General features: G+C 34.9%; 1 protein-coding gene across 3 annotated transcripts in view; it reads right to left on the reverse strand.

Moving 5' to 3' along the window:
- LOC138134556 (monocarboxylate transporter 12-like) overlaps window positions 1-14928 on the reverse strand; it is a 99320-nt gene that overhangs the window by 57493 nt on the left and 26899 nt on the right. The window lies entirely within an intron of this gene.

Below are 14928 nucleotides of genomic sequence, written 5' to 3' on the forward strand. Positions count from 1 at the left end.
TTCTAATCCCTTAACTTAATCTGAAAAAACAAATTGAGTTTTTTCAATATTTTCATATTTTTCTTGTTTTTTTAAATTCTAGCAGAAGTATAGTATAATAAACTTCCTTCTGATATTATTCCAAAATACCTGCTTTAGGATAATTACATAATGATAAAAATTTAAATTTCCTGAATCTGAAGGCGAATATATTTTACTTAGCTTGAGGTGATTGTAAATTACTCAACTTTCAATGAGGATTTAGAGATGCTGAATTAAACGTAAATGAGACGACCGGACTGTATCTCCCGAACAATGCAGTTTATTAGCTCGTTCTGTATATTATTCTATGCGTAAATAGTATATTATTCAATGAGCGGATAATGATTGCTATTACTCTCTCGTTAGGATGATTTTATGTCACGAGCCGCAGGCGAGTGGCGTAATTCATCCGAGCGAGTAATAGCCATTATCCGCGAATAGAATACTATACATTTTCTACGACATTATTAGACAAACTGAAACTGACGTCTTATAATTATTACTTTTTACACTTGATAACAATGCATTAAAATTTGCGATTGGACTTATTATTTAACGGGCCGTGGGTAATGAACCCTGTTATCCAATGAAAAACACTTTAATATGTAATTACAATGTTATCCAATAGGAGTAGAAAAAATAATTTCCTCTGATATACCCATTGTAAATAAGCTCGTAATGCAAAAAATCTACATTTCGGTGGTATTAAGTTCTTGCAACATGAAATTTCACCTAAATCTAAGTTCTTGGAAGCCACTTTCTGTTCAGTAATCTTTCTAATTAAAATTCCGTTCTTCCTCTTTGTAATAATCATTCCTGAGATAATTTTACGTAAATTTGCAAAGTTTCGTCATAGAAAAATTTATTCATAAACGAAAAAAAAAACTGTAAGTACAGTCTTGGTTGCTACTGCGCGCTAGAAAAATACTTTTCTTATTGAATGTGTTCTAATATACGAATCTGTTCGAAGATATCATGCGTTCAAATGAAATCCTGGGCGTTGGAAAAAGTAAACCGTTTATTATCCGGCTATTATCCGCTCATATGATCATAGCCCTCGCCTACTGCTCGTGCTCGCGAGTAATAGCCATTATTACACGCTCGTTCAATAATATACTATTTTATCTATAGTTTAATCCTATTTTTTTAAATACTATGGTTAAGACAGTAATTTATACCGTCCTTTATAGGTATTTGGATAACTAGTATCAAGTTTTGTTTACATTTAAAATTTAATACAAGTATCTTTTTCAACTTAGAAGTAAGGTTCAGATATGGCTTTATATTTTTATCGCATTTAAAATTTGTGGGAAAATTGAAACATTGAGAGAAGCAGAGTTCATTTAAGTTGGTACTTGTTGATTTATGATCGTTAAGATAACACTTTACACTCCGATAGGCCATTGTGAGTTATTGGCCAATTATGAAGGGTAGAAACTTTTACGGCACAGTAAAATGTTATTACTATTAGATCTAGCTCGACCAAAAATGACATAAAGTGACTAAACTAAAATAAATAGTACTTAACACTTCAACAAATTTGATAAATCTCAAAAAGATAAGGGAAAGGCTATATTTCACGTCGATGTTGTCGATTGAGGTAACCTAAAATGAACTCTCTTATTATTAAAATAACAACAGTGATATTTCCAACAATAATGTCGCTGGAGACTTGACTCAAATGGCAGCAACTAGATTCCCAACAAGTATAGAATAAAGAAAAGGAAATTACAGCATTACACAACCATCAAGGGACACGGTCGATTATAATTCCATTTTTATGGTCCGTACTTCATATTTCCCACATATTACAACATTGTCTTCATAAAATTATCTTCTTTATAAGTACATTAAAGGAAATAAATTTATCACTTAATTAAAATTTAATTGCTGTATTGATATCTTTATTGTATGAATCCTTTAGTTTATGGCTTGGCAACTTTAATTGGCGTACTTCTTGCGGAGTTTCCTATCTCAAACCGCTGCCATTTTGAGAACACCTCGACAAGTTTTTCTTCCCCCGTGTTTATTTTAATCAATTAATATTGATACGGACTCAGGTCCTTTGATCAAAAAATGAGCAACAACTCCGGATCTCCTCGACGGTTTTTTACCGTTGCCCGTGCAGTTTAAGTCCAATAAACCGAAAAACTGCCATAAAACGTCGGTGTATTTTTATTACCCGCGCATCTATTAAGGCGAAATTTATGCCATGCAGGCATCGTTGCATGAACGTACTCGTGTTTCCAAAGCGATTTTATTTGCACACAACGGCTGCGATTCCCAATAAACTGTCTCAACCAGAGGCTTTCCGAGTTGTTCAAGCTCTGTAAACAAATGCGCGCTTTCTTTTTTGCAAGATGGCGCATGTGGAGTCGACACATTCCTGCAGCACTTACATGAAACTGAAAATCCGGCGGATAAATTCCGGGCGGGACGGCTCTTGTGGTGTTAACGACCCACGGCGATTACCCTTCGATCAGGTATCCGCTAATTGCGGCTAATTGATCGCCTCTGCTGATTTACCAGCCCGGATTAATAACGTGCAATGTGCGAGATGCATGAGTTCCTCAATAACCGTCAACGGGCCAGCACCACTTCTTGACGGTTAACTCTTGGATTAATTATTATCAAGACTAAATGGATGTAATGATGCTCTTATCGGATTCGCATCGGATTTTCTGTCACAACCACTTTGCAAAATTATTTGTTAGGCGGACGGCTCATCCATCAAATTAATAAAAAATTGTAATTAAGATGGGGCCCTCACAAACTCTATTACTTAAAGGACAAAGCCTCAATGATAATATTTTCATTTTTTCCTTGTCGCCAGATATTAATCATTTGTGAAAAAAATTAAGAAAACGTTATCAGAGTTATTTTGTAAATTCTTCACTCTTGCACGGAACGAATTCTGTATCTGTATTAATAAAATAAATAATTTTTTAACAGGTGCTTAATTTAAATTGCTAACAGCTTCTTATCCGAGGACGAAATACCGCAGGATAATTCAAGAGGGCTTATCCTCAACATTTAACAGCATGGAATCCCTAATAAATTGTCCCCTCGTCAGTTTAACATACCTTGTAAAGCATACATTTCCGAAATTAACAAGACAGGGAAAGCTCTTTAGTCTAAGTGGACAAAGAAAATCTGTCAACAAGTTTTGTTGTATATTTTCACTGTTTACTCGTCCTTCTCTACGTGAAAATATAAAAAGTCAGAGATTTGTACGTGGAATTTTTTTTGTATGTTATAAAAACAAATGTGTGCAAATATTTATTTGACAGGAAGTTGTTCCCAATAATATTTTTGGACGGGAATCTGTTTGAATTTTTTTCCTTATGATTCAGCTGCGCTGATTGAATAGATAATGTGTCTTGGCACGAAATCCTTCATCGCTACCTCGAAAATTTAAATCGCCGATAAATTTAACCCAAATTTGCGAAATTTGTATGTAAATGTGACGTCACCATTTGCTACGATGGTAGTTTGAGTGCGTAAGCGCTCGACGTGAAAATTAAAGACCGCTCGACAAAAATTGAAACGAGCTAATGTAAAAGGATTTTTGCATAATTACAGTCATTAGGTTAAATTACATCGCCGATAGGGATGCGGTTTGATTTTCAATTTGCTTTGGCTATTTTCTTATCACGGCGGTGAGAGCCGACTTGGAATTTCTCCGGGGAGTAGTAAATAAATAACAATTCGGTGGAGCCGCTTGTTTAATTTGAAAAGAACGGACACAATGGAAGGTAATAACAGAAATAGATGATTTGAAATTCAAACATATTATTATGATTAATTTCTCGGTGGGCATATATAGAGATGGGCCGGTTCTGCTAAGCATGCTGTCCGAATTATGAAGAATAACCGGCCATATTTAGAATTCCAAACGGCCGAATATGGACAAACGGCTCTTTGGCAGGAATGAGAATTTTCGTTTGCGGTTATTATGAGAAGTAATTGATAAATAATAATCAGACGCCATTCGTGGCCCGGGAATGTCGAGATTTATTGCACAATACGTCCCGTAACTGTAAAAATTTAAATCACTATAGAACTCATTTTTTGCATTGGGATAATTTTATGAATAACAATTTTGTCTATAAAAGTACAACTGCAATCATAAAAAGCGATCTAAATAAGCCAAATTTTTATTCGACAGTCATATTTTACGTATTAATGTCTTAATGACGCCAAAAATTTTATCGGCTTCAATAAACAAAGAAAGATGCAAAAATAACAAAATAATTGTTTAAAAACACTTTCAATGCATATTTTTAAGACAATGAATAACCACCTGCTCCGGATTTACCTCTAAAATGATGGGAGAATTCAATTTTTAAAATTAAATTTCTAAAGGAACCTATAGGGTGATCCTTTTTATTTTCTAGTAAATATATTCCCTGAGAGCCAAAAATCTGGAATACCCGAAATCTTTTCTTTGACGCTGAGCTTTTCGTTTTTTTAATTTGCTGTTGATTGTTAATATCAAAATAGATTTGCGGATATTTGAATATCGAAATACAGCCATTTCAGTATTATTTTCATCTGAAGATTTTTTTTGTGTGAAAACTTCCGTGTAAAATTGCATTTTCTTTTTTTCTATTTTCATCAATTAAAAATCGATATCTCTCATAGTGAAACAAAATTTACCTCTCGGAGTTTTTTTTCTAAAAGTTCAACTGGAAATGAAATACATACATACATATTTCCATTATTCCAGATTTTTGTAGAATTTCTTAGTACGCTTTTGGAAAATTTTCGAATAATTAGAGAATAGCAAAATTGAAATTGCTCTGAAAGCGACGAATTAGAAATTCCTAAAAACTGTTATGTTTGTGTGTCAAATAAATTGATAAAAGTTCTGCAAATATTTTGATCGTTTTGCAAGATCTTTTTATTTCAAGTTTGTGGACTTTAATTTTCAGAAAAATTTATCTTCCTAGTATTTTATTTTATCTACTTTATCTTGATTGTTAATCAACATGATGTCGTCAAAATAGTTAAAATACAAATAATAATGTTGTTTTTGTTTGCATTTGGTCACTCTTTTTATAGATTTCCAGCTCTACTGAACTTGTTCTCAAGAAGTGAACTGGACGTCACTCTTGAATCCTTCCCTTACATCTAACGATAGTCATTTGTTGAAAGCTTAGTTTTTTTACTAAAGCACATTGTAATGATGAGCCTCGGGAGGGTAAAACCAGTCAGCGGTTTGTTTGGCCTTCTACAGGTTTCATACGTGTTTTGAAATTTAAACAAAAAAAGAATAAATCAGAACCAAATAGTAAATTGTGTACACATATTAAACCTTTTCGATTTGCAGATAATTTGTACAAACCACACATTTAAGTCACCTAAATACTTACAAAAACTAGCTTTAGGTGACACTCAGCGGCAGATTCTGTAGATGCGTAACATTTTGTGCATTTGGACAGATATTAAATCCGTAATCGCAGAAATAACGGATTTGCCCTTTACGAGCTGGCCGTAAAACTCCGCTAAACTTATGAGGAAACTATTATCGTTCTATTGCAACAGCAATGCATTGCATAACGTCTGAATAAATCCATTATATTTTGCAAAAGTGACGTATCATATGGGTAACATTTGGAATTTAAATCAAATACGTGCGCTGAAAGCAACATCATTTATCCCCGTAACGTAACGTAATGAAGTCAACAATACACATTGCGGTCAATTTATATAAATATTGAATCTCCTGCACCTTTCCCTTTACAAAAAAGGCAATAAACCCGACGCCATTTTTCCGCGCCAACTGCAATATATTTGTTTGTCTTTCTGCATAGCGGGGGACTGCATATTTTTGAATTTTGATTTTACATGAAATATTTATACCGAAACCTGATCCCGAAGAATCAACAACCTTTTGTCTCGAAATGTTCGAGTAATGCCCCGGAGTCCGCGTTCGCTCTCTTGTTAATTCGAAATGTAACCGGAAATTTATGGCGGATTTAGCGCAATCCGCCCTTCACTCGAATCGATTCCGGATTTTTGCGTATTTATTCCGGTTTGTGGTGGCTTTTTAATTCGCTCCGCGGGAGACCTCGCGATTTTTGCAAAAGAGGGAATTCGAACGTCTAGGCACGAAACTATTAGTCGTTGTCACCATTTATGATCTCTTCCAAATTTGGCACCGATCGGACTAAACGTAATAAAACGTAAAGCGTTTCCGATTCGCTTCGTCGTTTGGACTTTTTTTGCTCACGCTATACTCTTTTCTTGAGTTTTATGCGGTGGCAGCCTTCGAATGACGTTTGTATGGATATAAATACGCAAGATAAACGCACTCAAACTGGCGCGATAATTTGTTTTGCATTGATGTGATGAAGTTATTTGTGAGTGCTAATGTATCTCCATCAGTGATGTCGTTTGATGTCTAATTGCTGCCATTAATCCTTTGCCATTACCATATTCTCGGGGGTTTTAGCGCCTCATTTCGTGAACACGATCTCTACAATATGCATCTCTACGTCTATCTCCACCTAAGTGAGACGTCCCAGTTTTTTATTTTTTAAAGAAACTTGTCTCGGATACGTTCAAAACTGATCTACTTGCAATCGAGTGTTGATTTCATCTATCAGATCATCTCGACCAATGATCACAGAAGATGGACATCAAAAGAAATGCTGAAATGAAGTATCAGATCAGATATGATTCATTACAAACGCATACCATCTGAGATATGTGTCTCACTTATTGGGTGCGCCATTATGACAAGAAATAATTTTCTTGCAGTAGATTCGATTTCCAACAGCTCTACCTGTATCAATTAGAAACTGACAACTTCATTAAAATATGCATCTGAGCCGTCAGAGACGGATAAATTTGGAAAGGTTATGTGGACAACTGCACAACAAGTTTTGTGTGTAAAAAGCCAAGACTGTGTGATTAATCTGAAATTATTGCTCCTTCAGCATACCTTAGTCGATAACGCTCTATTGAATCGCTGTCTGTATCGAGCGTAGAGGTTTATGCTCTCGTTAAAAATATAAAACAGACATGAAATATAACCTTAGTTTGCTTTGAAAAAAGTTAAATACCTTTAGTTACAAGAGAGATCAACTTCCACAAATCCAGTTTCATTTTTATAATTGCTAAAGATCCGCTCTTAACTTTTATGACATTGCCTCGTAAAAATCTCCACACACGTGATTGAAAATTTAGTGGCTTATTTATGTGATGATGTCGGTAAAATTCAGTACATGAACCCAAAGGGCGTATGTGGTCTGAATAAGGATTAAGAGATCATTTTAATACCTATAGGGTGGCGTTGAAGAATGCAGAAAAATGTTCAATTTGGAAATTGACCGAAAAACAAAGATATTCATATTGTAAAAAATTTTAACGGTTTGGTCATCTTTCTTTACTACTTTTTCCCAGCAGTTGTGATAAACAAATTTGCAATATTATATAAAATAAAGCAAGATGTTCACAATATCTCAAGAAAAAGCTATCCAATCGTGTGGAAATTTGTTATGATTATTGTTTGAACTTTTCTCGAAGTCACTGGAGTGTTTTTTTATAACAAAAAAGTTTTCGCACTGAAATAGTTAAACACACGGAGATGCTTTTGCTCAAAAATAAAATCTCCTACATTTTACTAATTTTGATGTTAAATTATTTCTTTCAGAATAAATAAACAAACCTCAAGTTTATTTATTTGATGACAACAATCGAACCAATTCCTAATTTTTCAACATGTCGGAACAAATTAATTATACATATTTACCTACGTTGTATTTTTTTATTAATGTTAAAACGGAACAAAACGATTTTAAAAATTAATTATGGTCTAATTTTAGAATGTTTCCAAAAATTAGAACACCTGTTAGGCGTTTTTGCATTACAACGTTTCATATAAAAAAAATTGTTTCGAACGCGGTTACTGCCTTTCGAAACCGTAGTTTTTATCTTCTTTTTCCTGTTTACATCATTAAATCCTTGTTAGTATTCTCGACGCTTCTGCTGCATCCAAGAAAATATTTTTATTAACTTTTTAGCGAAAATCTCATTTCAAGGTTTCTACTTAATTGTTTTCAAACTAATAATCATAACAGTGTAATAGAGTAATATTCTTTTGTATTTAATAAAACTTTCTTATGGCGGTAATAAAATTGTAAATTTTACTTTCGACGTAAAAGGGAACGTAAGTACTTCTATCAAATTATTTTTAACTCGATCCACCAAACGAGTTGTTAGTGAAGACAGTAAAATGAACGATAAAAGCGAAATTACGAGTAATGTAGCTTCTTGGTAATAAATTTGAAAATGTCCGCGACATTTCATGAGTTTATCTACTGGTGCAGGGAACTCCACGAACTTCCAATTTAAACGATTAGTTTCATCGACAATATTGAAACTTCTCCCTTTGTTTGTACCGCCTGGGACTGGAGAAACGAAAGAATCTGGAACTTCACCAGGAATATATCATTCCGCATTTACATGCCACGCCACAATATATCAACATTAATTTCACATTTCAATGGTATCGCCGCGAAAATCTCCCCAGCAATAAATATCGTTTTATTCCAGCTCAAACACCAGGAAAAAATCATGGGGTGAATGCCAACTGGATTGGTGGAGTTTTTTGTTAATTGAGTAATTCCGGAAAGCGATCTCTAATTTGCGAAAGAGCCGCCACATACTCGTACATCAAAGGCCGCTGTCGAAGAAAAAATCAACAGTGACGCTGCTAAATCGCCTCTTTCGCCTACGCCACTCGCATCCCTAATTAGGAGTGCGAGGAAGACGAATGCAAACGATCGCCGAGGATATGCACGTAAGGACGACGGAATTGCGGCCAAGTGTGCCTTGGTAGTCCTGTACTATGACCATGACCATGGCCCCGGAGTCAAGTTCAAGCACGTCCGAAGCTCGCACAAAAATTATTACCGTCATTATATCAAATCAGACTCTTTTTTAGGCACCAATAACGGAGACAATAAGAATAACATTCTGACGTTTGTAAAATATTACTACTTAATTGACACGAACAAGAGAAATAAATCCTGCGGCGATTTATTATCCGCACATCTACATGATTTATATAAATGAACAGCGCCTGTCGAAGACAAACGCAAAAAGATGATCGCCGCAACAATGGATAATTTAGGGGTATTGTGACGGTGGTGGAGGGACCGGACTCGTCCGGGTGACGGTTTGATTGAGTTTAATTTGACGAAATTTCGACCTCGAAAGCTTCTCGATGCGATACGAAAAATATCAGGAAATAGGTACCTGTAATCGAGCAATCGAAACAAATCGAACGTGAACTTCCTGGTAACTGAAACCGATCAGAAGACAAATTGTTCGATTAATCTGGCGCACTCGGCGATAAATAATTTTAGAAAGGACAACTTAATTAAATTGTCAGAAATCTAAACGGTTGAAAAAATTAATTATCCGAGCGAGTATGTAAACTAGCATAGTGATTGGCGAGTACGATTACAAAATCGAAGATATTAATAGCGCACTGAACAGTTATTTCATTATTCTGCTCCTCTCGGCATTTTCACTCATTAACCGGTTGTAGAGAGCTACCGATAAAAATAATTAAAATTAATGAAGACCGGATTCGTTACGATTTTTACCTTGACCATAATGAATTTTATTTAAATTAAACGATATATAATTTGCTGAAATGTGTTAGGTGGCAGCAACATTTTTCAGATCGATTAACTGCTGTTAAATTGCTCATCAGTCACGCTTTCAGGAAATTGCTAGTTTAAATTGATATATGTAACAGTGTGATGCAAATTATTGGTCATAAAAATACACACACGGCAAACGTCGAGTCCTATTTAAAATCTTAGATGTGTGTAAAGATCAGTCGAAAAACACGTCCGTAGTCTTCCAAGCCTAGAAGATAATCTACATTTTTTCCCGCCTTGGGTCACTAAATTTATACAGTCTAATAAATCAAATATAAAATGTTAACAACCTAGAGGTGTTTTTTAAAAAGACGTTTTCATTTGTATTTGTCTATTATAACAAGGGAACTCAACTGTTAAAGTTAGGGATTTTACATTTAAATAATGATTAGATTAATTTATTATAAATGTCTGCATAGCTTGGAACAAAGAGTTTCCGTTATAACAAATTTAAATTACATTACAATCAGAATCCAAAAATAAAAATATTCATATTTCCTCCGCAAAAAGATATGTGAATAAATAATTTACATAAGAAGTGTATCACCAAGTAATAACTTTTTCGAAAGATATTTTCGTATTTGTCTTTATTGAAAACTAAGAACTACTCTAATCTATTTGTGTATTAAGTATAAAAGAAGCTCAAATGAAATATACAGGGTGAAATTCAAATCCATCATAATATGTAAACCGTAGTACCTTCAATAAGTGAGTAAATGGAAAATGTGGTTAAACATTTTAAATTCATAAAGTCCAATTTAACTTAATTACATCCGGAACGAGACGCTTCTGGAAGCTCTAATAATTCGAAACATGAATAGCCGTAAAAACGCTTTAAAAACAGAGAATCACAAAACCTTACTATGAATGAAATGGTCAAAAAACACCGCTGCAAAAACGTGTAAGAATACAATGAATGGAAACCAAAATCTTTTTGCACATTTTTTGCATTGCACTGGATAACTTTTTAATCTTACAATTCTTCCTAACGTGATATCAGTGGTGTACTCAACTTTTGTATTTGAACTGTACATGACATTTCTGCCCTCATGCGGATATACAGGGTGTCTCAAAATTCGCGAATTACGAATTCAGAGCGTTGTAGGGGATCACTTCAGTAGTCCAAATATAGAAATTTAAAAAAAAAAAAAAAATCGGGACTCCCCCTACAAAGATACATTGGTCTGAATGTGCACTCTTTGAAGTGCGTTTTCTTCAAATACAGGCTGAAAAGTTCAGTGTTTATTGTTATTTATGGTGTAGATGATTGTGGTAAATAATAAGGTAAAACAATTTTTTGAAGAATAACTTTACTATGGAGTAAAAAAATCTAAAATTTTTGTAATTTTTCTTAAAAATGGAACGGAAATGTAGCTAGAATAGTATTTTGTCACTGTGAATATGAAGGCTGCTATGTATTGAACAAAAGAGCGATTTTTTTTTCTAAGTATTTTTCGAGCTCTGAATTCGGAATTCGCGAATTTTGAAACACCCTGTACAGCCCAAAACTGAATGCACGTGATTTTCACAATTGTTGGTTTTAATATTCTGATGTACAGTCGCGAGCAATACATTTTGGTCGTCAAGGTCATTCTTTGACTCAATCGAAAATACTCCATTGTAAAACAGTCGTAAATGTCATAACCTATCATCATGTTGTATGACATTCATTGTCATTTTGTTCTCATTTTTTTGACACTTTGTTGACATGGGCATAATCAGGCAGGAATTTTTTTTTAATTTGTGACAACTAACCAAATTTTGAAATGACATTGACGACCAAAATTTATTGCTCGCGGCAGTACATATTTCGATTTCAGCCTGTATAAATTTTATCTGTTGTTTTGCCTGGCTTTTATTTTTTCAAAAGTGAAGGATGAAAAACAACTTATCGATTAAAAGAAGCAGACAATCGGGTCAGATGTTATAGAAAAATTCGTATCATTATCGATTTAAGTGAAAGCTTTAGAGACAATTTTTGAAGAAATGCATCTGTTGAACCTGTTAACAAATTATTCAGTCAAATGTCATTGTTTATTAACGAAAGCAAAAAAGTATTAAACCTAAAATGTCGAAATCTCCATAAACATCAAATTCGAAGGTACCGAAATAAAACGCCAAAAAATATGATCTAATTATTATACTAATTATGGCAGTTTACTTAAGTAATTCGAGTTTTTAGTCATTTTACTTTCACCACCTGCAAATTTGTCAAGGATTTTATTGCGATCTGACACATAAATTCTAATTCCGTGTGACACCTCACACCTTAAACCAGTTTATCAATTAATAAAAATATAATGTCGTTGGTATTAGAAAATTTTAATTGTTAAGTGTGTATATCTGTATAAAAAAGAAACCAAAAAAATGTGGCGCCAGATTAAAAGATTTTGGTTGAGGCGCCGCTGGATTTCCATTACAAAAGCAACAAGATGGGCCAAATAGATAAGTTTAATTCATATCCTTTCATAACATCGAGTCATGTTCGGTTCGCTGTGAGCTAACTGTCATCTTGTAACATGTTAATAATCGCCACTAAACCGAAGAAAAAACAGACGGTGCACATTTGCTTATGTACCCTGTCATTAGTGTCGCTTCCGAACTCTTTGAAGATGATCGCGATCACCGCTGATTGACTTACTCTAATCATGTGTAAGTGGCGATAACGGGAAGCTGAAACGGCATTAAATTCACCCTTTCAGTCGAGCTGAAAAGTCGCAAAATCTCGACCGACGATCTAGCTAATGAATCAAACAAAAAATTTATTTCTAAGATCATTTGTTACAAAACTGACAAACCGTTTTGTTCACGCATTATGCATTACGTTATGTGTCTTTATTTGGCGCCGGCCAACGACTCCCGGCCAGAACTTCTGCATTTTTTCATTAATAGCCGCATCTCGTTTTGGACCCGGTCGCAAAAATAATAATGCATTTTGCCGGCAACTCTTGGGATTCCTCGCGTCTGTTCTCGAAAAGAATTTATTGAACACTGTTCGAGGTTTAATTCGTGGCGAGCGTTTCCCATGCTCGTCCCATCAAAGTGAACAGCTCGGCTTGCATAAATTGTTTTTGTCGGAGCTTATGGTGATATGGTGACAAGCCAACTGCTTTCAAAGACGGTGCTTTCGTGGGAGCACCTATCTGGCATATCCGGTGACCTCTGCCACACCGAAAACTGAATAGTGTCGGCTTATGACGCCGATGAAAAGATTGATGTCCGATCAATCTGCTCTGGTGTGATCGATTAAAATTTCTTGTGTCAACCTAACTTCCGTGATGACACACTTTGCCAAAGTTTTTGCGACTTCTTAAAAAAAATTTGATTGAGAGGAAACGTCACCGAGAAAAATGTTATGAGATGAAAATTTCAAAAGAAGGATTGAACGCGAAGACATTTATTTTGCATGGCAGTAACGTGAGTAACCTGAAAAACGCGAACCCGTGGGGAGATCGTCCCATTAAAAATAATTACCCGGCATAAAAAGCGTTTATGTGCAATTTTATTACAATTATATTGACCAACAAAAATTAATTTATATGACATTAAACCCCCGAGTTAATTTCGTATTCGATGAAACGGCGCTATTTTAAACATCAAACGACTAATCATGGACCTACATTGCAGTCGGCGAATATGCATATGTATTCAATCCTTTAATTTATTCTTCGGCCGATGAATTAATAATGCGGTCCAGAAAGCGAAAAAATGTCGAGTGAAGCATTGCACCGGGGATACATCAGATGGTTGAAAAACCGAGCTAGCCCCATTAAAATCACCAACATAACTATCATTTATTCCGAACGTGGGTAACAAGAACTCAAATTAGCATTGACAGCAGCCTACAAATAATTCCATAAACATTAAGAACGAGCTCGGGATCGCTTACATAGCAATTACATGTCAAACAGTGTGGAATTATTGGTGGGAAACTTGGCAACTGGGAAACAAACACGAAAAGAACGACTAAACTCCGGCTGCTAGAAAGGCATTTGGTGCAAGAAGCGGCATTTTGCGCCATTATCTCTACCAGCGATCTTCATGGGTAGCATTGGAATTTATCGGTGATGCATGTGTGGCAGGTCAAGGTAGGTTCTTGGATGCTGCTGCGAAACGAAGGATAAGTTTCAACCTTTTAATCCCAACTTTTAATTGCGTAATGGATACTTAATTAAACTACATTTGGGTTCTTCTCGGATGAACAACTCCGCAAAAGATTAATGAGCCACACAAAATCTTGCCAACACTAACACGGTTAAGATACTCATTTTATTCTTTCATCTTTAATTATTCAAATCCTTTAAGGATATCTATTAATTAAAAGTGGAAACAGTAAAGTGCAACTTGTTGCACATTTTCCCTGATCGCCTATAGATAACACCAATAATAATTCTTTCCTAATCATTATTAATTCTTAAGTTTTAATATTAACCATGAATTTAATATGATCTTCTCTCTTGAACCATTTCAAAAAAAATTAACCAACAGGATTTCAATCGTGTCCAGTTCAGCTAAATTAAAACAAAAATTTGTAAATTGGGGAGCGAGTTTACCAAATTATTTCGTGATAAAAATGTTGCGAAAAGTACAATGTGTAATAATTAAATGAAATAAGGTGTAATAATTAAATAAAATAATAAATTATGTTTCCTTCGTTTTCTGGCCCTTGCTTGGACATCGTCCATATCGGATCGCCCTTTCTTTGATTGAAACGTTTGCAGAGGATGATTTATGGCATTTTATTCGCGACATTTGCAACATTCCCTCGGATCCAGATTCGAACCGTACCCTGTCAGTTTAACCGTCGATGCAAAAAACGCGCTTTTCACTTTTCACGCTCGATATTTTCGTAATCTGTTTACCTAAGATCCAAGTCGTTTCACCACTTATTCCGGTTATCTATTCGGAACCTTTCGAACACATATCTGTTTGAGAATAAATAAAAAAATAAATTTTGGGAACTATTCAAAGAGTCCTTCTTCGTGGGATATCCTGGGAAAATAATTTATGTGGGACGGTTTCCGCCTCCCTGCTCGACGCTACAAAAGTCATTTTTTACGGGGCAAGGTCTCGCTTCCGGAACGAGATTAATTACGATTTGAATAAGGATAATGTGGACAAATGAGATGGTTGCCGGTGGATGTGGGTGCGGATACGCATTAAGCACTGCAGGAATTAAAGGATTCTTGATTCAACACGCACTGACGCTTTCCAGAGGATCGCGCTG

The sequence above is a fragment of the Tenebrio molitor genome, chromosome 7 (genome assembly GCF_963966145.1).
Source record: "Tenebrio molitor chromosome 7, icTenMoli1.1, whole genome shotgun sequence".
NCBI lineage: Eukaryota > Metazoa > Arthropoda > Insecta > Coleoptera > Tenebrionidae > Tenebrio > Tenebrio molitor.